Here is a 22,624-nt window from a genome sequence, read left to right as displayed (position 1 = left end):
TAGCTATCAGTGGTACTCTGTTTGTTTTAGAATTCAGTTCTGAATTTGCGATCTTCTATCTCAATGTTCAACTGCCCATCCACATTTTTTGGGGTATTTTTTGTATTAATTCTGAAACATGTGATTTAAAAACTGCATAGTTCAATGTCCTTTAGACAGAAGTAATTATGTTGCCAAAATGGCGACAAACCAGATGAATGCACACTGTTGCAAACAAATCATTTTCGACATTTTGCCACATGTGAAAATTGGGCATAAACTAATCATGTAAAACTAAACATCATGTAATAGTAGATTTTGTTGCTGAGCACTACACGAAGTTCCGAGTGAAGTTTCTTGCTGCTTGTAATTTAGTTTGCCCATTACTTATCTGTGCAAATCTCATATTACTGACATGTCTGTCTTAAGACGCTACTGTAGGCGTCCACAGATTATTTTGGTGCACGGTTCTGCCGATCCCACTGCCCACCCACCGCCCCCTCTCCTCCCCGCCATCAACGCGATGCCTCACTTGTTTGGAGGTTGGCATGTGGTGGACAGGCGACGAGCGTTCTTTGGTAGCCGCTCCGGTAGAATAGCAAGGTAATCTCAACGCATCTTCCTCGGATCCGTTTGGCTTTCTGCTCCCTTTTTTGTCTCGGCGGTGAATGTTTTTGGGTCATGTAGCTATCAGTGGTACTCTGTTTGTTTGGATCAGAGGAAGCTCACGCAGAGGTCGGAGAGGGTGAATTCCGTGGATCTGCATACGACATAGCCATGGTCAGTAGTTGGTTTTATGTACTGAAATGCTATAGGAATTGGAAGGGAAAGAAAGTGGTTGAGCAAGAACATGAACTATATTTTAAACCTCAAGTAAATCCATATAATTGAAAGTCTGAATTTATTGTCTTAGTGCTATGGGATAATCCCTTGGTAGTAGATGATATTATTTACTGCCACTTTTCAGACTGCCTCATGATTACTGCTATAATTTAATTTGAAAAGCCTTCTCTGCAAATAGCTGCTCTTAAGATGTTAGCAACCCCTTTGTACCCACTAAGTAAGGCTCCAATTTGCTTTTGTCGACACCAGTTACATTCTAGCAATCATGTCCTATCATCCACAATGTGTTAGTGTCTGAAACTTGCAACCAAATTCTGGAATTAATGTTTGGTAGCACCAAAAAGGTTGTCCAAATATGTGACAATTTTCTGCCATTTACAAACTCTTTGCTGATTTAAGAATCTATCCGACAACGAGCAGCCTCTTAACTGATTTATGAACCTATTGGACAATTAACAACATACAATAATCTTCAAGATAAATATTTCATTGTATCAATGCTATGCTTGATGGTTTTGCATCATATTTACGATATCAATAGTGTTTACAAATTTATGTCCCTTTTTGTCTGTCTGCATATGGTGGTTACAAAGCTTCTATTGTCAACTGCCCCATTAGTTATACAAATCTAGCATACTGATTGTTCTTCCTCTGCTTATTTTCTTATATTGTCTTCTATATACAGGGGAAACAATGGATGGATAGATCATCAAGGTTCAGGTCTTCAGATCTGAAGCTTGGTATGAAACATCTAGGTATTCATCAATAAAGTTTGTCTGAGTTAATCTACTGCGAGTTCCCAGATTATTGGCCGACGATAAGGTTAGAAATTTGCTCTTTTTGCGCTGGCCAGAGAGAAGCCCAGGGAGATGACAGATGATGTTTTGATAGGTAGCTCATTCTTTTGTGATTCCAGCTAGGTAGGTTTTCTGTGACTGCTCATTCTTTTGCGATGAGTGTAATTCATCAAGAAATCTGAGATTTAAATGGGACATTCCTCAAGAAAAAGATGTCGGTATTGGTATGCAGATTGTCGTGATGATTATGGAGATAACTCAATTGGAATCTAGGGAGAGAATCAGAAATAACACTAGAAGTTACAACACTGTATTTTAAAGTTATATCCCTTAACTTGTACGAATATTAATATATTAGTGGTCTGTTCATGTGCCTGATTGGAGACTGACTCTAACATGTTTTTTTCGTTTTTGTCCCTGTGTGTAGGATGCCAAGTGGTAGGGCTATTTTAGCATGTAAGTTTTATTGATCCTTGCTCCTTTCTTTGTCTTTGTTTTACTACAATTACAATAGGTATTGACACTGTACCATTCCATTTATTCGTTGCTGATTGCTGATGTTATCTGCGAATATCATTTTGTTTGTTTTTCATTAACAGTTTAGCATGCTTAGTTTACTGGTAGAGTTGTGAGTGAGCTTCCATGCTACGCCAGAGCCACCACTGACCCTGCTATGTAGAAGCGGGGTACAGGTGGTGATAAATCAAGAGAAGAAGCAGGCACAAAAATATATGGACAAAGCGACTTGTATGTAAAGGCTGACATTACACCGAGCAACAATGTTTATACTTCAACATATTCGTATGCCTCGGAGAAGCCTCTCCAACAAGACAAGCCGGATGAAGAAGGTAGTCCTATACACATCATATGAAGAAGGTGATGATTTTTAGTGTATTTATTAGTGCAAACTGTTGATGTCTCTATTTAGGATTTTATTTGATGTGGTAGGTTACGTGGACAATTGTTTTTAGAAAGTTGTATAGTTAAATGCCTCATGTGCTATTAGTAGCTAGAGTTGGAAGGCATCGAGAGAACCAAGGAACATGAGCAGGTTTCGTGAGGTGATAGAGAGGCTGGCCAAGGATCTGTCAGAAGGACTAACTGGATTCTTCTAGGTAAGCATGTTCATGTCTTACAATGATTCCTTTGTATATGATGAGTTCTGTTTTTTAGTATTGCTGTTTTTCAACTTCTGAAATGCTCTTAGAATTAATGTCTACCATAATTGCTTATTTCCATTAGCTAAGAACAAAAAAATCAATTTGTAAAAACAACAGTTGCAACAGTATATTAGCAGAAATACATAATATTCCAAAAAAAACAATTAGTATTTTTGCATATCAATGTCTAAATAATGGATCACAAAAGACAAAGGGCCTGTTTGGTTTGTGGCTAAATGTGCCACACTTTGCCTAAGGTTAGTCGCTTGAATTGAATAACTAACCTTAAGCAGAAAAGTTAGGCAAAGTGTGGCAACTGAGGCAGTGAACCAAACATGCCTAAATACTTTGATCATTCTATTGTATAGCGCACTCTTGTTCACAAAACAAATCACTTGTAGACACTGAGGTCAACCTTCCCTTACTTCCTTGCCTATTCTTCTACTAGATCTTTTGTCTCCTCATAACAAACCACTGAATCTTCAAGTATAACATCAGTTTTCAGTTAACATGTTACCATTGGTGTTTTATCTTTCACAGAAGCTACAAATGAGGTAGGACTCGAATTATCTGGCTGCAAATCATATCTATAGTGTAAATGGCCTAGGACTCGAACTATCTTTTAGTTCTTTTTTGTCTCTTCTGCACGAAGATGTAGCTGAAGTTTTGTTTTAATCTCTACTACACCATATGTTGGTACCGTGGGCGTCCACCACTTGGCTTCACCACGCCTCCGCCCTCGTCCTCCCGCCAATCTCGCAGCGGCGCCCGCCTCATCCCCGCAGCCTCACCAGCGCGGTAAACCATTCCATTGTATTTTCTTTAAAGCGTGACATCGATCTTATTGCTATATATTGTTTATCTATCTTCATGTGTGAAGGCAAACAATGAACAGGTACTCCATTCCTACAAATTTTTGGATTGCTCTGTCTGTACAGTAGAGTTTTTTTATCTCCTGAACCAGAGTTCATATTTTTTACGCGAGAAGAAGACTATAAAGTAATAGGACTCTAATCTTCAAAAGACCGCCAATATGATTAGTCATCCATGCTTCCCATTCTATATCAATTGGCAACATGTGTCGTTTGTCATTGATTTTAGCTTCCAAACCTGTATCCATGTGAATAGTCTAAGATCCCTAACAAGCTATTCTTTGTGCTGTCTTTTGTGTAACACAGGACGAGTGTGCTGCCTGCAAGAAGACTGTACCCACTAGAGAAGGTATGAACCAACCTTGTTTTCCTGCAGTCATAATATATTGGTTTTGTTGTACACATGTGTGGAAATTTACTTGCCAAGGTTGTGGAATTCAAAGCTACTTCTCAACTTTTATTTATGCATAAATCAAAGTAGAGTTTTTATGCATGCCCACTTGCATCATTTTAGTTCATGGCAGACCACGATTAAACCTTTTTATGTTTCACAGAATACACATGCATATACTTTCCCTTTTATGCAGGTGTACATCTTGCTCGTCTGCTGAACTCTGAATGCACGATCATATAAGGGTGAACCCTACCACAAGGTTTGTTCCAAATGTCCTCTTGGGTCACGGTGGCTGCCTCTTGACGACGGCCTCGTGGCCTCGTGCGCTGCCCTCAACGGAGCCACCTACCTTAGCCTGAGACCAGAAGGTGCAGGAAGCCACAACTGACAAAAAAGCTTGCTCAAATATATTATCAACTTCAATATCTTAATGGATACTAACTTGCATCCTTATGGCCAAGGTGTAAATTGTAAAAAAAATGTAATGTTCAATATAGAGGCCAAAAAATGCAAGCTCCTGCGAGGTGACTCTAACTTGCATCCTTAGGAGTCTAACCTCTAACTTGTAAAGTGAGGGTTGTGCAGCGTGTTGGTGGATTTCACATTTCAGAGAGGATAGAGAAAGCTCCGCTTCGCTTTTTTGAATGGCTTCCGGGAGGATAAGCTGGTGTAGAAGGTTGTGGTGGAGGTCCTGCCTTTTTGGCTTGCAAGCGAAGGGCGCAATAACGAGCAACCAAGCATTTTGTAGCAGCCAATCCTAAACGTTGAAGGACTTGAGCACAGGGAGGTGAGTATGTCTGTGCTGCTGGAGGGCTATGTCCTATGTGTAGTCCCTCTTATGTCTGAAATTAGTAGTCTCTCTGGCATCTTTGTTTGTTTTCCTTCATGTAAAACAGATAGCCATGTTAAAACTTCAACTTGTTTTGTTTTACACAGTTGAAAATCAATGGCATGTGTTGCGCCCGTCTTGCGGCAAGGGTTCCAAATGGCTCCTTAAAAATGATGTGAATTACCCCTCTGTTCTTTTTTTTATTTGACCGTTGTTCAGTTCAAAAATAAACTAGCTGGCGATAAACATTTGAAAACGGAGGTAATAATAATTTAGAACAAAAGAAATGTATTGATGGGTTTCGACTCCAGGGGAGGAGCCTTATCAAATGGTTCAGAAGAAATAGTTATTTATATCCACTTTTAGTGATTCTAACAAAATATCAATTATTATTTTTATATACCAATATATTTTATCATATTGATACCGTAGCAACGCACGGGCATATACCTAGTTTGTATAATATATGATCAACCCCTAACAGTTATTTCCAAGGGACACACCCCTTGGGAGACACTGTATCTACTTGTATATAAACAAGGATTTCTGCAATAAAGATAACTGTTCTGTCATTTGTATTTCTCTCAATCTTGTTACCGCTGAGTATACTTCAACACGTTATCAGCACTGCTCGCGACAGAACAGAGAGAGAATTCCCTATTGGAGGGAAGAAGAGAAAGGAGCACTCGCTCTTGAAGGAAATTGAAGGTCTATGCCTCTAAAACAACAGTAAGGTACGGAAACTACCGATCCTCTTCATGTTCGTCGACGGCACGCTCCTGCGCGTACGCGGCCGTAACGGCGCGGAAGACAAAAACGGCCACGGGCGCTCCCCGGCGCGGTGCACGGCCCTGTCGCGGGCGTGCGGGAGCCCGGCACGGGCACAGGCGCATCGGCAGGACAGTGCCCTCCGGCGCGGGCAAGCTCGGACGCGTCCCGGCGTGGACAATGGCTACGAGCACCACCCGGCCCCGGCTTGGGCAAAACTCGGCCCCCGACGCGTGGACTGGAGCGTGGCCGGCCGACACCAGACCGTCGTGGGCGCGGCGCGCGCTCGGCACAGCCGGCCTCGGCGCGACCGGCCCGGCTCCGGTGTGAGCAGGGCATGGGCGGACTCCCCCCCTGACGGGTCTTCACCGCGCCTCTGAAGGCTGCCCGGACCACGAGCTCTGTTGCCCCAGGCACGGGCATGGCCGCCCCGGCTCGGCACGTCTGGCCCCGGCGCGCGGGCGCGGCACGTCTGGCCCCGACGCACGGGCGGGCGAAGTGCGGCCGCATGGGGCGCTCGATGGCCTGGCGGCAGCGCGACCGGCCTCGGCCTATACCCCGGCAGGGGCGGGCGAGCCCCTCGATGCCGGTGGCTCGACTCGCCGGCGCGGACCTCAGCGGCCCCGACCAGGCGCGGGGAGCCCCGGCGGCTCCGGCTAGGCGCGCGAGGGCGCGGTGGGGCCCGGCCGCGGAGGCGGCTCCGACCGGCGCAGACCACAGCGGCTGCGGCCAAGAGGCTCTGGCCAGGCACGGTCGCACGGCGGCCCCTGGCCATGGCAGCGCGGGCCTCGGTGAGCCCCGGCGTTCCTCCTCGGGCGCGGCTCCGGTGGCTAGAAAGCCTCTGGCGGCAGCGGCTCGGCCGCCCATGAGCCCCAGGGTGCAGATCCGGTGGCAGTTCCTCCATGCTACGGCTAGGGCACTCCCGGGTGGAGTGGCGGCAGCCATGGTGGGAACGGTGGCAGCTGTACCGCCCTCCTGGCGGCGGCCAGACAAGCTAGGGCGGTTAGGGTTTGAAACCCTAGCCGCCCCATCAACAATAGGCACGACTGGCCCTCTGGTGGACCGTCTGGGCCGGCCAGCCAGGCTGGGCCGGCGTGCAGGCCACCAGGCCGCTGCCTGGCCCGCCTGCAAGCCGCCTGGGCTGCTTCCATGGGTCCAAAATGGCCTATTTTATCATTTTAATTCCGGATTTAAGTATAAGACTCTGTTTTATATGTAAATTCAGTTCTAACTTGTGTTAGTGCGTCTAATTTTGATATTTAGACTGCAAATTATTCCAAGTAATTGCACGTACTTGTCTGTTTTTATTATGAAAATTATAGACTTGATTGTGAATTATATTTTATTTACATTTATAATTCTCATATTTTCGACTTGCTTTTGTTTTTGCATTCTTTTATGTTTGCATGAAAAACATAGCACATAATTAAGTCGAAACTAATGGTCCTCATGCAAAATGATATTGCAATTTTGAAAAGCATAGGGTGATGGAGTCCTAAGCGCTGGCTACGCTAAATATTTATAGAGTTTAGTAGCCCAGAGACCGTGCTTTAGGCCGCATTTGAAATGCCTATCACTATGAGGTCTACATCTTTCGAGATAATTACCTATACATGCTATCCAAAAGATCACGGACCATGCAGGAGTCGCGGGCTATGGAGCTAGGCTGGACGCTGTAGTCATGCTGACTGCTAAAAGAATTTTTTTATTAAGTTCTACTTAATTAAAGGATGAATTCTTGCAAAATATGACACATATCTTGAACTTGGGATATTTCAACACATGATGGGGATCTAAGCTTTGGCTGCAATAAGTTCTTGGAATTTATTTGCCCAGAGACCAAGCTTTTAGACAGTAAAATGTTATTTGCCCATCAATAAAAGGTCTACATCATATGGTTATGATGATTACCTATGTGTTCTCCCAAGTAGATATGTAGGAGACTTGATGTTGGTTATTCACCTTTATGGTGATTACCATTTTGTTTTTGAAAATTTGGTCAAGCACAGGGCAGTGGAGTCCTAAGCATTGGCTACGGTATGTTCCTTGAATATATCAGCCCAGAGACCATGCTTTCAGGCAGCAAAAGTTTTGTCCACTACTGGGAGATCTACTCCATTATTTTATGACATGGAGATTATCTACGTTGTGTCCACCAAATTTTCAAAAATATGTCGGTACACTTTATGTGATACCAGAATTTCTCCAACATATGAATATATGATATATTTTGCGGCAAGATAAAATGGTTAAGCCATTTGAAGGATAATAATTTAATAGAGTTTGATCAACTCGCCTAATGGGCTTAATTATCCTTAATGTTCATTGGATATGTTCATTTCATTTTTGCATGATATGGGAATTCACCTCTTCATTTTGGAGGAAATGAGATGCTCTCTTTATCTTATAGTTCATAATAAAAGAACTTATGTGCTTTTGCAGCTTGATATGCAAGCGCAAAATGAATAGCAAAGAAATCATAAGACATGTGGCCTTATGAGTATGTGTCTACATTATGTTGTAGACTAACGTACACTTTGTATTCATATATTTGGCTTCAAAGAAAATATATAAGCACATTAAAAAGGGAAGGGCAATGAGTATGACAAACTTTTTTTGTCATTACACTATACGTGGTATAGTGTTGTATGCCTAAGCATCTAATCATGTATATGAAATCCCAATAGATGCATACTACTCATGAAAGCTAAGATCTGAAGTGTACTTCAATCTTCCATCTGACATGATAACAGTGGTTAGTTGTGTAATTCATGATTTGGACTAATCATGTAACAACACTTCTTTTTCTATGAGAAGACCACTTTGTTAGATGATTTGCTTTTGAGTACTATTTAAACGATGCATGAGATTTGGTATAATCTCATAATTGATGTTGTGATAGGTTCAACTCATGCGGTGTGAGTTGAACACACTCATGTGATTTGAGTGTAAAAACTCATATGAATTTGAGTTAAACAAACTCATCGATTAGAGTTGAACCAACTCATCAAGGGAGTTGAAGACTCATTGATTTGAGTTGTGCAAACTTGTACAGGGATTCTTCCAATTGAGGAAGAAACATGCAATGTGGAGAATTGTGCCACAAACTCTATAAGTGGGGAAACAAAATATTCTTGTATTCCTTTGGAAAGAGGAAAGAATATTTTGACAATCGCTTCGCGCGATATCATGATATGTTAATATCTAGTCCCTTTTTGGTAATTGAAGTATCAAGGATGTGTTGATATATCCTAATTTATCTTACCAAATTATAGAGATATCCATAAAATTACTATCATGTGGAAACACAAGGTGATAGTGATGGATATTGCATATGTTTCTCAGAAACATTTCTTATGGACTGTATTCTACATACATCCTCCCATACAAAGTGTTGCATATGTTATAACTTTTCGAGTGATGATACTTACCATGCTGGGTAAGATTGAATTGGTCATCCCATTGTTGGGATGAAATGAAAAGTTATGAACAATTCTATTGGTCATGTTTTTCCCATAAGATGGATACTTGATGAGTATCATCAGAAATGAGATTTTAAGTCCCTCTTATCTTAAAATCTGATCTGAATTGGTTAAGTTCTTTGAATTGTTTCAAAGGAACGAGTGTGGTCCATTACAGAGATTGTACAGACATTGAAGGCTTTATATGGTTCTTTGGTGCATCTATATGATGACCTCAAGTGTGTCCTTCGGACAACACATGACCATTAAGCAATAATGTCTCAAGCTTGAGCACATTAGCCTCCACACTATTGAATTTACCAAATGTGCTTACAATGGTGATTGTTTGTCTTGGTATTCAGAATGATATCCATAAAGGATATGATGAATCTGTGATAGATTCAAAAATTTCAGATCATTAATGACCATCAGTAATGAATTGTCATTTCCAACTGGTTATGGTTGGAGTCAGGAAGTTTTGCACGCTCCTGACTTGTGATTGACTGCATGTACTACATATACAAGTTCCCCTATGGTTTTTAGTATGTGGGAATCCGTGAAAGATTTCCCATGCGTACATTGGGTATGTTCCCAATCTCACCACCGCAGCGTACATGTATGGGCACACAGAAAACTGGGGATCTGTGTGAGAATTCATTCTCCGTCGATCATTATGGTTTAGAATCTCTTCATGAGAATCTATTTACGGCCCGTACGCTAGCTTGAATCATGAGCTTTTCCAGGCATTAGGGGGAGATTTCAAGTACCAAAAAGAATGCCAGGAAATTATAATGAATGCAGTAAGCATTCAGGCTCAGGATCACGTACTAAAACTGAACCCTTTGGTTTCGAATGATTTGCAAGAAGTTGCAAATTGACTGCCATGTGCATTTACTATGAGGTGTCACTCAAATTAATCCTATGTGGAAGTGCCAGAAAGAGTGGTTAAATGGAACACCACTAAACTCCCTATTACAATGATGTTGTAAATAAGAGGGGGAGAAGTATGGTCACAAATCCTAGGATTAAGATGCTTGCAAGCTAATGAAGGCTAGACCTTCTGAGATAGTAAATGCAGACCATCTATTCTTTGGTAACCAACCTAGTGTTGGTGGACACCTAAAGGATATTGATATCCTGTGAATGGAAGACATTCACAACCTAGCTCAGTGCGCACTGATGAGGCTAGGTTATCGGAAACCCTTGATTCTCGTTTTGGGATTTCACGAGGAATCATAAGGGTACATAAAAATGACTTTATGTCAACTGGAGAATTGTGTTATTTAAAAGCTACAAGTGTCGACACATACATCTCAGCAAATTGTATATGCACTCCAAATGATCCAAAAGACTATGGCCATAGTAGAGCATGAGTATGCTCAAACTAGATCTTGTTGAGTGATACAATGTTGCAGAGATAGCCTTGCTCACCGAAAGGAAGTGTTAACTTATTTTCACTTCAAGGTATCTTACTGTGGATACAAGTTTGTTTTCATGGACTTGGAAACAATGAGGTGGTGAAAAAGCATGGCTAGTAGCAACTGGGTTTATACACAAACTCAAGCATTATTTTAATGATATAAATTCTCCTCTACTGTGAGTAGTTAAATTCCGATACAATAATATGGGCAGTAAATCATCTATCTTTGCAGTTGGTAGATGTAGTGACAACATATGCTTATGTGGTCACTGGATTATGGTATTTATGGAGTCTTGAAGGATTCCAAATACATAATCACCAATCACAAATTTGCAATGCTTGGAAAGTCTTTGTGACTTAGAGCATCCTGGTCAAATATGGTACATTTGACCTAGTGAATCCTTCCTTCTGAAAGGATACACAAAGAATGGTATGTTCAGTGTAATTATGTGCAGCATATTTTAAACATACATTACTTATCGACGGAGTTCGAGATAGAGGATATGAATTGAAAGAGATTTTCAATTCAAAGTAAACTATCTTGAGTATCTTAGATACAAAGTTGTCTATATCCAACATATATTGAAGAAATTCAATATGAAAGAATCATGGTTATTTGATTCTTTCAGATCATGAGATGTGCTATTGTATCTTGCAAGAGCATCCGGTCGGATATTGCTTTGCAAAGATTTGCTAGTTAGCAGCACATGAGATCGAGTTATGATCTCCAGGCGTACTCATGCTCTCCTTATGTTTGGATATACTGATCTTGGATATCTATAGAAGATCCCCAGGTACAAGATCAATGACATACTTCTGGTAAGTTGGACCTACTGTTTGATAAATGTTGATCAACAGAGATTAATGGTCACTTACACTAATCATTCTATAGTACACTTCGTGGGATTGTACAGAATGATATACTACATACAGAGGGTATGTGGTGGTCATAATTTTTATATCACTGACCTTATTATCTATGGAGATAATATTACTTTGTGTTGTCTAGATGAAAAACAAGTTACGAACTAAGTCTCTACCTTACTACACATTTTAAATGTGTTTGAGAGCAAGTATGAGATGACTTAGTGTTTTGTAAAGATCAGGGGGAGCTTCCCTCTTGATCAGACGAACTTGTTCTTACATCATGTTGTACTCTTTTCTTTGCATGAGTTTTTCCCTGTTTAGGTTTCTCATTCAAAGTTTTTAACGAGACAACATCAACACAAGGCCTATGTCGTATCATCTATTTTTCCCGTAGAGGTTTTCGAGGATGATACATTATTGAAAGTTCCCTTTGATCCGGGAACAGGATCTGGATGTCGCCTAGAGGGGGGGTGAATAGGCGAATAAAACTTATTACTTTAAAACTTAAATTCTTACTCTACTCGATGACTTAGTACGCAGTGGAGTGAGAAGACTCTTCGAGTAGGTTGCAGCGGAATAGAAGATCCTGTCTCAAAATGTCCTGCACTTCAGATCAAGCTTATACCACAGATAAGTGTTGAAGTGCAGATATAAAGTCGAGTAAGACAGAGAGTCAGGATACAATACAGAACAGAGCACACAGACGCAAGGGTTTATCCCGAGGTTCGGCCAAGCCTGAAATGCTTGCCTAGTCCTCGTTGGAGTTAGCCACACCTGGGCTTGGAGTCTATTTCAACTCCTTCCTTCGTTTGCTCAGATCTGTCAGTATGACAGATAGAGCATTTCACTATGTTGAGTTGGGTTACACCAAAACCGCGGCTGCTTACAAACTTCTTGGCAGCACCCCGGTAGAGTAACGATACGCTCAAAACCTTGCTCTAGCTCTTAGCAGCACTTCTCCTCTCTCTAAAGGCTTATAGCTGTGCCTTCTACACAAACTATAGAGTTACACACAAGAGGGAGAGTGAGAATTGATTCGAGTGATGTCTACACTTGTTGGCTGCACTTCTACTTCTCTTGGAGGCGCCTAGGAGTCCCTTTTATAGACCCAAGAGGCCTAGGAGCCGTTGGACTTCATTTGGAAGGCAATATCAGCTTTCTGTCGGGTGGTGCACCGGACAGTCCGGTGCACCACCGGACACCGTCCAGTGCCCGATTTCCTTCCCAAAATGGCGCAGTCGACCAGTGCTGTCTTGGAGCCATTGGCGCACCGGACACTGTCCGGTGCACACTGGACAGTCCGGTGCCCCCATATGACCGTTGGCTCGGCCACGCGTCACGCGCGGATTGCGCGACCAACCGTTGGCCCAGCCGACCGTTGGCTCACCGGACAGTCCGGTGCACACCGGACAGTCCGGTGAATTATAGCCGTACGCCGCCAAACTTCTTCCGAGAGCGGCATGTTCACCAGAGTTCAGCCTGGCGCACCGGACACTGTCCGGTGCACCACCGGACAGTCCGGTGTGCCAGACTGAGCTGAGTTTTGGCTGCACACAGCCAAGCCATTTGCACCTCTTTCCTTTTCTTCTTCCTTCTGTTTCTAACACTTAGACAAGTATATTAGTACACAAAAACCAATGTACTAAGTCTAGAAACATACCTTCTCTTAATTATTACATCTATAGCATTTCACATGCTTGAGCTTTGATGTTGGACTCATAAATCATCAAGTCGGCTTGACTTGATCTAGATTGACATTTCTTGGCTCCAACATCCTGCAAAGGTCACATAGAACATCTCCAAACATAGGAACAATCCAAACTAAAGATCAAGGTGAACTTAGCTCTTTTGGGCAGCTTCCAGTTCTGGTTTGACACTTGTTCTCCTTCTAGTGACCTTGATCTCCTTCTTAGAGCTTGATCTTGAGCCTTATGACTTACACCACATACCTATAAATATTTCCTCATTGGTTGTAAGTCACGTCCTTATGTAGTGATCCTTGATGTGCCGTAGCTGTTCTCAACTCGATCACCCTTGACTTTGCAAGCCTTCTTCTTCACCCTTGGCTTTGGGTTCCTCAGCCTCCTTGACCTTCTCCCATGCACTTAGTACCTTGAAGCTCTTCTTGCCTCCGTCCTTGGCTTGATCAGTTGTCTCCGAGCTACGCACCCGAGTCTCACTTTATGCAATGTCCATCTTACTTGTGATGTCCATCATGTATCCATAATCCAGTTCTTGGACCATCACATTTGTTCACTTGTGTTGAACCCTGTAGGCTTTACCTTAAGCACCTGTTCAACACTTAGTACACTTGTTAGTCCTTTAATTGAGTTGTCATCCTAACACCAAAACTCACAAGAGAGCTTTCAATCTCCCCCTTTTTGGTGATTGATGGCAACACAATTAAAGCTTACATAAGAATAAGATTTGAAGCACAAATTTTGAATTCTAAGTTTATAGAATGCTCCCCCTAAATATGTGCTTACTTCAAAAACATAATTTTGGCCTCAGACGCCAATTTGCACATACTTAGGCAATTCGAAACATTTCTATACCTTAGCAATTTTGGAATGCATTGTGTCAAGAATCAAACCATGATGCTATAACACACAAATGCACATAATCAGAGTTAAACACCATTCAATTTATTGGATCAATCTACCACTATTCATCATTAAGATACCAATTCAAACTAATACCAATTTAAACTAAGACACTAATTTAAAGCGATCTTAAAGCACCATTAACCACATGACTATCTATTACACTATAGAAGCCAAATAATTCATCGCAGCGGAAACACTAGTCCATATGATGCAACACATATAATACTGCAAGAAGCATACACACTTGGCAAAGCTCAAACTAACACATCATATGATACCAGCGGAAACACTAGTCCATATGATGCAACACATATAATACTGCAAGAAGCATACACACTTGGCAAAGCTCAAACTAACACATCATATGATACGAATTATCAACTACCCAATAGCACACTAACAATGCTCAAACTAACACATCACCCCTTAGGTTAAGCTTTCCTCTCAGGTTGAGATAAGCTTTAATGCACAACTTCTCCCCCTTTGACATCAAACACCAAAAACCATGCTCAAGCAAAAACATAGGATGATGTCAAGGGACAGCAGGGTGTTTAGAAGGAAAAGCACACTATCAAAACTCCCCCTTACTTATTGAGCATATGCACTACCAACATTTAAGTAAGATACATATACGCAAAAAGATTAATACTTCCTTTTGTACCTTTACCATGTTGTAGTGTACTTCCCATCTTGAAAGTATTTAATCTCTCGAGAGCTTCTCCACACTTGTGCCTGATTCTTTATCCTAACTTTTTCTTGTTGCTAAGACACCAAACTTAGAACAAGTTATAGTTTTGGGCACAAGAAGAAACTTCTATTCTAATGATTATCAAAAGATGTCAATTGAAGCAAACTATCATGGCTACCAATTGAAAGATACCAATTGCAAAGTTCATTTATTATCATAGCTCCATGATATTAAGAATAAGCATCTATTATCACCAGATATTATAGAGCATGAGCAATCTAAGAATATGCACTTACTTACAACTTGAGATACCAATTTCTTGACTTACAGAGGTACCCAAGTCCTGATTGCTTCATTTCTTGCTCATCTTCTCTATTCCACCTAGAGACTATACAAGATTGCTCAAGAAACAGTTAGTCTCAAAAGACACAAGTTATGTGCGCTCCCCCTCAAGTTGTGCATCAAGTATTTGAATGACTTGCACTTTGCACACTCTAGCATCCTCAGAACTAGAGGGAATCACAACATACCTTGGTCAAGGCATACTCTATCACTTTCATCACCCAAAGATGCCAATTTGAATATCAAATGAAAAGCCACTTAACACCAATTGAAGGCTAAATGAAAGGTTGACTAAGTACAACAATGCATGCCTTAGTGGCACCTAAGCCAATTGAATACTCACAGGAAGATAACATTTACACGCAACTTAGACATGCTTCATACTTAACTATCATTGCATCACATATACTAATTGAAAAACAACATGATCATGTCTGAGTTCATCATAGTTAAGAAGATCTTTTAGGTACACCAAGAGAAACAACATTTTAAGGCATAAGTCTCATAAGCCACGATACTACCAATGAAATGCAAGAACACAGCTATGATCACTATCAATGGAGCTTCAAGATATTCAATAAAATTGCACATAGCATGACTTACAAAAAGTTACAGGTTTATCCATATACACCAAGAGAGTTAATCGTTGTGGATATAACAAATGAAAGAGCTACCCATGAATGATTCAAAAGATATATCCTATATAGCACCAGTCATGATTAAGCAAACATCATTATGATTCATTTAACACAGGCAATCATAAAGTATAACTACTCCAAAGACAGGTAGCACGACAAGCCAACTTAAGAGCAATACTAAATTGCAATTATGTACTTAAAATACACGGGTACCATCCTTTGGAGAGCAAGTTGTAGATTCTCATCAAAGTCCTTTACTTGATTCACCAATAATGATTCAGGACCTATACACCTTATTTCACTTGAGATGAACATGGGATTAGTGTTTCACAATAATTCAACCTTGGGTCAATAAACACCAAAACAATTAACAGCTTAAGCGTAGAGTTTTAGATAACCGTCTTAAGCTCTCCCATGGTCTCCAGTCCATCTCAAGGCACCTGCATGGTCTAGTTAGCACAGTTTGGTACCCATCTCGGGATGGGTCTATGACGTTCAACTAAAAGTGCCTTTGGTACCCAAATGGCCTTTGTGCTAGTTCTAGGTGATCTCATTATAGATCTAGCACAAGTGTATGATTTGGGTCTCCTAAGCGAATGAGATTGAGACAAATTTACTTGCTTAGGAACCTTACCTTCATCACATACCTTTGATATATGACCCTGCTCACCACACTTGTAGCAGAAGCGTCGCTCAACCTGACATGACGCTTGCTATTTGTCATTTTCCTTGGTGAGGGTCATCTTGGAGGATGCACATCCTTGATTCTTCATGACCGGACATGAAGTGATCATGTGGTCCTTATTGTTGCATCCAAAGCAACTTCTTGTCCCATCATCCTTGTCTTTGTACGGACAAGACGCGATGAGGTGGCCTGTCTCCTTGCATTTGAAGCACCTCCTTTTTCCTCTTCCCTTTTTGTGCTTGAATGACATGGAGAGATGATCAGTGCAAACAACATGACTAATTGAATTTTTACCTTTTTCCCTGTTCATGTTGATTTCTTCATTTATAGCTTTGGGAACATTCTTCTTGTTGAGCTTAACACTTGCTGCAGTTTTTCCTTTCTCAAGCTTCTTCACCACGCGCCCGTGGATATCTTGAGAGAGTTGAGCAATGTGTCTTCTCCTTAGTTGTCTTTGCTTCTTGTTCCCACAGAATTTCTTTTGTGACCCTAAAACTTGTTGCTCAATCAATGATTGGCTTTCTTTTGAGCAACAGGGGTTAGCACATGGTGATATACAATTCAAATGCGCACACGTGCGAGAATGAGGTTCACATGAATTTAAGTTTGCAATTATAACCTCATGAGCAACATTAAGCATGATATGGTCATCAACTAATTTATTATGAGAATGTGACAACATATCATACTTTTTACCTAGAGCACGATTTTCTAAGTCCATTGTTTCTACTTGACTCTTAAGCATAGAATTTTCCGTTTTAAGTTGAGCAATATTAGATAATGTATCATGACTATTTCTTTGCTCAATTAAAACATATTCATACCTTTGGACCAAATCATCATGAGAGCACTTTAGCTCCTCATGTTCTTTGGTCATCTTCTCCAGGCTGTTGTTGGTTTTGATGAGGTACTCCTCTAGCCTGAGGAGTGTCTCGCCTTGTTCCTTGTTCCTTCTCAACAGCTTAACCAAGAGTGCCTTGTCCTCTTTGTTGAGATGGTTGTAGAAATGGCGAATCTCCTCTTCTTCCACATCATCGGTCTCATTTTCTCTGTCATTAATGTCAGTGGAAGCAATATAGGAAAATGTACCTTGTGATGATGAAGATTCATCCTCGCTATCCTCCTCATATTCCTCCTCATCATGTCTTTGGTCTCCACCGTCATTGTTAGCAATAAAACACTTATTATTAGTGGAGACCAAACCTGTCGACGAGGTGGATTCATCGTTGGGTGCCCATTGTTCTTGATCTTCTCCCTTTGAAAGGTTAGCATCACAAGCAATATAGGGAGTAGAAGCAGTACAATTTGCCACACAATATTTTACTTTAATTCTATTCCATAAATCATGAGCATCAACAAATAAATCATTATCACTACTCATGATGGCAAAATAAGCACCTCTAGAAAGAGAATCAACTAAGATGTTGCAAGCACGGTGATTGAGAGATAAACATCTTAGTTCATCATTAGGGGGATTTTTACTAATATCAGATGGAAAAATACTTCTACTAAAGATCTGTCTCAAATCAGGATCAACACTCATGAAAGCATTATAAATAGAGACAGACCAAGATTTGTAATTAGAGCCATCGCCTAAAAGAAGTTCTACAGTTACCTCTTGTGACGACATTGTTATCTCCGGACGGCTAAGCCCACACTGGAGAGGCCTAGCTCTGATACCAATTGAAAGTTCCCTTTGACTCGGGAACAGGATCTGGATGTCGCCTAGAGGGGGGTGAATAGGCGAATAAAACTTATTACTTTAAAACTTAAATTCTTACTCTACTCGAAGACTTAGTACGCAGTGGAGTGAGAAGACTCTTCGAGTAGGTTGCAGCGGAATAGAAGATCCTGTCTCAAAATGTCCTGCACTTCAGATCAAGCTTATACCATAGATAAGTGTTGAAGTGCAGATATAAAGTCGAGTAAGACAGAGAGTCAGGATACAATACAGAACAGAGCACACAGACGCAAGGGTTTATCCCGAGGTTCGGCCAAGCCTGAAATGCTTGCCTAGTCCTCGTTGGAGTTAGCCACACCTGGGCTTGGAGTCTATTTCAACTCCTTCCTCTGTTTGCTCAGATCTGTCAGTATGATAGATAGAGCCTTTCACTATGTTGAGTTGGGTTACACCAAAACCGCGGCTGCTTACAAACTTCTTGGCAGCACCCCGGTAGAGTAATGATATGCTCAAGACCTTGCTCTAGCTCTTAGCAGCACTTCTCCTCTCTCTAAAGGCTTATAGCTGTGCCTTCTACACAAACTATAGAGTTACACACAAGAGGGAGAGTGAGAATTGATTCGAGTGATGTCTACACTTGTTGGCTGCACTTCTACTTCTCTTGGAGGCGCCTAGGAGTCCCTTTTATAGACCCAAGAGGCCTAGGAGCCGTTGGACTTCATTTGGAAGGCAATATCAGCTTTCTGTCGGGTGGTGCACCGGACAGTCCGGTGCACCACCGGACACCGTCCAGTGCCCGATTTCCTTCCCAAAATGGCGCAGTCGACCGGTGCTGTCTTGGAGCCGTTGGCGCACCGGACACTGTCCGGTGCCCCCATATGACCGTTGGCTCGGCCACGCGTCACACGCGGATTGCGCGGCCAACCGTTGGCCCAGCCGACCGTTGGCTCACCGGACAGTCCGGTGCACACCGGACAGTCCGGTGAATTATAGTCGTACGCCGCCAAACTTCTTCCGAGAGCGGCCTGTTCACCGGAGTTCAGCCTGGCGCACCGGACACTGTCCGGTGCACCACCGGACAGTCCGGTGTGCCAGACTGAGCTGAGTGTTGGCTGCACACAGCCAAGCCATTTGCACCTCTTTCCTTTTCTTCTTCCTTCTGTTTCTAACACTTAGACAAGTATATTAGTACACAAAAACCAATGTACTAAGTCTATAAACATACCTTCTCTTAATTATTACATCTATAGCATTTCACATGCTTGAGCTTTGATGTTGGACTCATAAATCATCAAGTCGGCTTGACTTGATCTAGATTGACATTTCTTGGCTCCAACATCCTGCAAAGGTCACATAGAACATCTCCAAACATAGGAACAATCCAAACTAAAGATCAAGGTGAACTTAGCTCTTTTGGGCAGCTTCCAGTTCTGGTTTGACACTTGTTCTCCTTCTAGTGACCTTGATCTCCTTCTTAGAGCTTGATCTTGAGCCTTATGACTTACACCACATACCTATAAATATTTCCTCATTGGTTGTAAGTCACGTCCTTATGTAGTGATCCTTGATGTGCTGTAGCTGTTCTCAACTCGATCACCCTTGACTTTGCAAGCCTTCTTCTTCACCCTTGGCTTTGGGTTCCTCAGCCTCCTTGACCTTCTCCCATGCACTTGGTACCTCGAAGCTCTTCTTGCCTCCGTCCTTGGCTTGATCAGTTGTCTCCGAGCTACGCACCCGAGTCTCACTTTATGCAATGTCCATCTTACTTGTGATGTCCATCATGTATCCATAATCCAGTTCTTGGACCATCACATTTGTTCACTTGTGTTGAACCCTGTAGGCTTTACCTTAAGCACCTGTTCACACTTAGTACACTTGTTAGTCCTTTAATTGAGTTGTCATCCTAACACCAAAACTCACAAGAGAGCTTTCAATTATGACATAGTTATTGTTGTATTTGAACTAGATGACGAGTTTATCTCCCTAGAGTTCAAATGAATCAACAATAGAGTATGACTACTCTCCTTATTTCTCCCACTGGGTTTTTGTAACACCCGGTTTTAAAGGACAAAGCCGGGTGCATCTCATACATGCGCCAAGAAGACAACATATATAATAACAGAGTGTATAGAGATAAATGTCATAAAACATCAGAGTACTTATTACATAGCGGAAGTCTTATTACAAAATAAAGGATTAACCATAAAACGAACTAAGGATCGTCGGCGCCAATGTCGACTGAGAAACGCCACCTAGATCAGATCGAACTCCTCGGTGTTAGGCGGCTCCTCTTCGACCACCTGTTCTTCTCCTGTGGGGGGGGGTGTGAGACAGCAAGAGTGAGCTCACATACGTTCATAGCTCAACAAGTCGTGGGGAATAATGTGGCATGAACTCACCAAAGGTGGGAGTTCATGTAGTGTAAGGCTAATCAATGAAGTAAAGGTTGAGGCTGAGCATTGCTTTTATAAGTTGGTCAAAATTTTATTAGCAATTACTAAGTGTAAGTAAATACCAAACCTTAATAATAATAAAGAACAGTAATAGTAAAATAATCCCAAATGCGATGCAAATGTCAAATTGAATTTAAGTTCCATAATTAACCATGTGAGGGTCCGAGCCGCTCATGACCGTGAGCACGGCTAGTATACTAGTTTTACACTCTGCAGAGGTTGCGCATCTTTACCCACAAGTCATGTTACCCATCTGCCAAGGGGTCATGAATCCCATACACCTCTACCAAGGAAGCGAGGCAGGGTAACACTACGAGGCCTTTACAAAGTTCCACTAGCTTCAGACTACCCGCTACAGTTTATAGGAAGTTCCAATGCAGGGTTCCTGGCTGACCGCCATCGCAGCAAAATCAACCAGGGACCTCCCTACACTGACCACTCCCCTACTGCCCTTGCCCCTTTCGGGTAAGGTAGCCCTCCACTAGCTTTCCTAGTTAATCAGCCAAGGGCGTCCCATTAAACCCTTGTGGTAGCACTGTTTTCCCGGGTGGTCGCTCCATGTTCCCATTAATTTAATGATCTCAACATGAACAGTAATAATAACAAGATAATAACAGAATAATCATGAATAGTGTATCTCCATACCCAATCCACATAAAGCAATAGCAAGTACTACCCAAAAATGTATCAGGGGTGAACAAGGTATAGAGGTAATCAAAAACTGGGGTAACATAAGGGCTCCCATCAAAATTAACCTATGCAGATCATTAAAATTAATAAGAACATGGCTGGGAAAAGTAAGTGATCAAGGGCACAACTTGCCTTCAATGAGCTCCTGCTCAGCTACTTCTACTTGTTGAACCTCAGTTTCCACAGTGGCTTGCTCGTCTATTCGCATCAACACAATACATACATAGTATAGCCAAAATCAACATCACACCAAACATGTAAATAAAATATACAGTAAAAATCTACACATTAAAATGAGATCATAGGAACTGGAATCACTGAATTTGGAGTTATAGAATTCAAGTTATGAATTTCCTAAGATTTAAGGTGATTATAATAGGATTAAATGTTAAATTAATGTTCTTACTGTTTTTATGCCAAAACAGAGATACTAAGTGATAGAGAATATTGTTACAAAATTTTAGAAATTGGAATGGTTAAATTTGGATCAAGAATGGGATTTCTATGAATTTCACAAGTTTCTAGATTTGTTTTTGTATTAAAAATGAATTTCTGATATTATTTCTTCGTTTTTAAACTCCTCTGGACTGGGCGCTAAAATATGAGAAGTGCAGGGGTCTCGGGCGTAAGAACACCAAGACACAGAGCACAGTCGCTAGGGACGGCGGGTTCTAAATCCTAAAAACATAAGGTTTCTTTTGTAAAGAGTACCCGCGAAGGGGTATCGGGCCGTTCTGGCCGTTGGATTAGACTTCAGTGGCCAGGATTAGATCTACTTAATACCGAATCGGTACGCTCACACAGCCGCAGGATCTCGCATCAACGGCTCGGATTTTAAATAACTGACATTGAACTGTATCCGCTCGTTCGCGGATGGACGGCCAGGGTTCACTGGGACGAAGAGGTAAGCCTGATCTAATCGGGACCGTCCGCTCCACATCCGACGGCCATCGCACCTCTCTCTCACCTTAACCCGAGACGGCGGCGCAACCCACAGAGCACGGTGGCGCACTCGCCGGAGCCAAGCCATCCACGGTCCCGCTGCGCTATTTCCTACCCCGATAACGAATACACGAAGTACTGGCGATTGCAAGCGCAAAGAAGGAGGTCTCACCGATTGTCGTGGCGTGGAGAGCACCCGACCACAAGCAGTGCGGCCCGCGGCGGATCCTGGGACTCCGGCGACGAATTCCCGTGCCCCGACGTTCGATCCTCCTCGACACGCCCGCGAGCAGCACCACCAAGCTCCCGCGATGCCCACCGACCCGGATCCGAATCACCAGCGACGCAGGCACCCGGTTGGCCACACGGCGCCCCAATTTCACTCTCTCTCTCCTTATGGTGTCGAGCACACGGCGCGCACGGACCAGTGAAGAGGGCGGTGAGGTGCTAAGGTGTTAGAGAATAGGGTTGCGGCGGGGTCGATTGGGGTTTTAATCCCCTGGTTGGTC

At 42.2% G+C, this 22,624-nt stretch overlaps 1 long non-coding RNA gene across 2 annotated transcripts; it reads left to right on the top strand.

The window, feature by feature from the left end:
* On the top strand, positions 1–3,054 carry LOC103646133 (uncharacterized). Of its 2 annotated transcripts, XR_002750003.1 has the most exons (5): positions 1–582; positions 667–759; positions 1,508–1,644; positions 1,739–1,742; positions 1,852–3,054. It is a non-coding gene; the product is annotated as an uncharacterized lncRNA (long non-coding RNA). The 2 variants fall into 2 exon arrangements; XR_002750002.1 differs by having other exon boundaries at positions 1,739–3,054.
* The last annotated feature ends 19,570 nt before the right edge of the window (positions 3,055–22,624 follow it).

Source organism: Zea mays, chromosome 2 (assembly GCF_902167145.1).
Source record: "Zea mays cultivar B73 chromosome 2, Zm-B73-REFERENCE-NAM-5.0, whole genome shotgun sequence".
NCBI classification, from domain to species: domain Eukaryota; kingdom Viridiplantae; phylum Streptophyta; class Magnoliopsida; order Poales; family Poaceae; genus Zea; species Zea mays.
The sequence above is the reverse complement of the archived record's forward strand: the minus strand, read 5'-3'. Positions and strand labels throughout refer to the sequence as shown.